This window comes from Amblyomma americanum, chromosome 9 (assembly GCF_052857255.1).
Source record: "Amblyomma americanum isolate KBUSLIRL-KWMA chromosome 9, ASM5285725v1, whole genome shotgun sequence".
NCBI lineage: Eukaryota > Metazoa > Arthropoda > Arachnida > Ixodida > Ixodidae > Amblyomma > Amblyomma americanum.
In genome coordinates this window covers 131,124,672-131,128,039 of record NC_135505.1, presented here as the reverse complement: position 1 = coordinate 131,128,039, position 3,368 = coordinate 131,124,672, and the positions used below count along the sequence as shown (strand labels likewise).

Here is a 3,368-nt window from a genome sequence, read left to right as displayed (position 1 = left end):
TACCGACCGTGTGTGGGTGGATATGTGTTTAGAGATGCCATCGAACGGTGGATGCTACTTCGTTAAAAAATGGTTAACTCATTAATAATAATAATAATAATAATAATAATAATAATAATAATAATAATAATAATAATAATAATAATAATAATAATAATAATAATAATAATAATAATTGGTTTTTGGGGAAGGAAATGGCACAGTATCTGTCTCATATATCGTTGGACACCTGAACCACGCCGTGACGAAAAAGTGAGAAAGAGCTGCCGTAGTGGAGGGCTCCGGAATAATTTCGACCACCTTGGGATCTTTAACGTGCACTGACATCGCACAGCACACGGGCGCCCTAGCGTTTTGCCTCCATGAAAACGCAGCCGCCGCGGTCGGGTTCGAACCCGGGAACTCCGGATCAGTAGCCGAACGCCGTAACCAACGGCTTTAATACGCGTGCCTCAGTGTGCTATAGCCCTATGAATTGGTAACTACGAAACGTACTGAGGCGTTCGAGGCGCCGTACGAGAAAAAGGGAGCCGATTGAAAACTCAGTTATACTTCAAGCTTTTCACTGTTCGTCCAGTCATGCGAAGTGGTAGCCTCACTGCCTCAAGTTCAACCAGCCGATTGGTTTTTGTATGCTACGAAAACCACTGGTCTGACAGGTCTCTCGATTGGATGACGGCAGCTGTGGCTTCTACTTCTGTGCAGCTGTGGCTTCAATGGTACAAAATATCTCAGACTATAAAAGCCGGAATTTCGTGGGCTCACTAGCTCAACACGTGGAATGTTTGCCGCATTTGTACGGACAAAAAGAATGATTTGAGGGTTTCACAGCCCACTTCCTGGAATGTCTTTTAGAAACCAATAGCCTATAGGTTGTATATAGCTTTCTAGAAGGTCCCTCGAATGTAAACAAAGCTCGAGCATTCAATTAATGATTACCCCATAATTATTGCCGACAAGAACACCTTATCCTGTGCCACCGCGGTGGCTCAGCATTTATGGGGCTCGGCTGCTGACTCGAAAGGCTCGAGTTCGATCCTGGACGTGGCTGTCAAATTTCGATGGAGGCGAAACTCTAGGGGCCCGTGTGCTGTGCGATGTCAGTGCACGTTAAAGAACCCCAGGGGGTCGAAATTTCCGGAGCCCTTCATTACGGTGTCCCTCATAGCCTGAGTCGCTTTGGGACGTTAAACCCCAATAAACCAAACGTTATCCTGTTAGCAAACAAGTTTTCCTCTCGGCGTATGATACGTGCTCAGCATTCGTTTTGAACTTTAACGAGGAAATAACCAAATAATTCATGTTTTTGTGCCAACTTGTTGTTGCCGTTTATATTCTAGGGACCTGCATGGATATAGACGAAATACATGCCTCTAGTTTTTTGCTGGCGTCTTTATAACGATAGTGGCAGAGCTCCGTATTTCTTGCATTATTGATATATGAGACAGATACTGCGCCATTTCCTTTCCCCCAAAAAACCAATTATTATTATTATTGCTATAATGGGAATTATTGCTACAATTAAAGATCCCCAGGTGGTCGAAATTATTCCGGAGCCCTCCACTACGGCACCTCTTTCTTCCTTTCTTCTTTCACTCCCTCCTTTATCCCTTCTCTTACGGCGCAGTTCAGGTGTCCAACGATATATGAGACAGATACTGCGCTATTTCCTTTCCCCAAGAACCAATTATTATTATTATTATTATTATTATTATTATTATTATTATTATTATTATTATTATTATTATTATTATTATTATTATTATTATTATTATTATCGGACGTAACCACGCGCCCCAAAGTGTACGGCCATACATCTGCTCCGTACGTGTATCACTTCCCAATGATTGCTCCCATTTTCAAAGCCTTCGCTTTGGAAAAAGTAAACAAGTAAGAATTCCTTTCCCTGCCGTACTCGAGGGCGTAATTCAACGTGCGTGTGCACTTTACCCCTTTGGAGCAGTTATGGAGTTGAAAATCCAACTACAAACCACCGAATATACTCGGCTTATGAATGGTATTCTTAGTAACGGTTCTGGTGCGTAAAGGCGGGTAGCGAGAGGGGTTGGGGGGAGGAGATGAAACAAAGTTCATTTAAAGCCAGCATTAAGGCCCAGTGAAGTATTAAGAGGAAGGTCTTATGTCAAAAGCGGAAAGAGGAATAATTTTTTTTTCTCCATTTCGCTGATATCCGGATTGTCCGGACCCGTGGAGTATCTGTTACGGGTCCAAGTTGGACTTATTTTTGGAAATGTGGCGGAGAGTTTGAAGGATGCTTCACTCCCGCCACCGGTTGGCCCGGTATTGCACTGCCTCCGGGATCGGCCTTGTCTTTAGCGCGTCTTTACTATCCTGTCTTTCTATCCCATCTTTGAACTCTCCTACTATCTGCACGTGGTAGCGATTGTGGCTCGGCTTGAGCCAGTGAGCAGGCCTGTGCACTTTCCTTTCTTTTTTGCTGGCAGCAACAGACAGACTCCATTTCGCTGAATAGCTTCTTTTTCGCCTATTCACCCAAAAGGGTCCAAATCCACCCAAAAGAAGGTGTACTTTGAAGTCACGTTGGTAAGCCGTGATAGGAAGATAAGGAAATTTACGCACAGAGCAATCGGCTCAGATTTTGCTGAATTTCGCCGCTAATGCGGAAGTCTCAGAGTAAAGCTGATGGCCTCAGACACTAACGTAGTGTCTCTTTGGCCCCTTCAAAATATCGAGTCGTCGAACGCACAGCCTTATCCCATTTCGCCAGGAAAGCAAGGCAAATAATGTTTTACGCGGCGCACCGCATTTTATTGCTTGTCAGGCCTCTCTGCTCACCACGAACACGGCGAAACTCGGAGCAAGGAACCGCATCCAAATGTGCTCCCAAGCTAAACCGTCCCTCGATAGTCCGTGCTTGGATCGAGCTCGCCAAAGCGTATACCGAACATGCACTGTATAGAGACCCCACCTTATCTGCTCATCGCGAACGCTGTGAATGTCCGAGCAACGAACTTAGTGCCTCAAAACGTGTTCGCTGACTACACAGTCCCGCGATAATGTCTGCTTCCAACGAACGCGCCAGTGCATATCAAACACCTCCGGTACGATTCTTGTCACACGCTCAATATATAAAAAAAGAACAAAAAATGTAGCTAGCCGACAATCTCTCCAGGACCTCCTGGTTACCTGTCCGTCGAACCAGGTCCCGGAGGAAAGAAGACCACAGCGCCGCCTGCCGCCACAAATGACTGCCCCACCCGCGGCGTAGCGACAAGGACTAGTTGGGTAAATCGCAGTGTCTAAGGTACGCTTCGGGCGTGCTTGCCTGTGACACTTTCTATACACCTCCCTGAGCTCTCCCCCACACCTCCTCCTTGTCGAACGTG

At 45.7% G+C, this 3,368-nt stretch overlaps 1 pseudogene; it reads left to right on the top strand.

Moving 5' to 3' along the window:
- The first annotated feature begins 2,187 nt into the window (after window positions 1-2,187).
- Window positions 2,188-2,335, top strand: LOC144105822 (U2 spliceosomal RNA; annotated as a pseudogene).
- The last annotated feature ends 1,033 nt before the right edge of the window (window positions 2,336-3,368 follow it).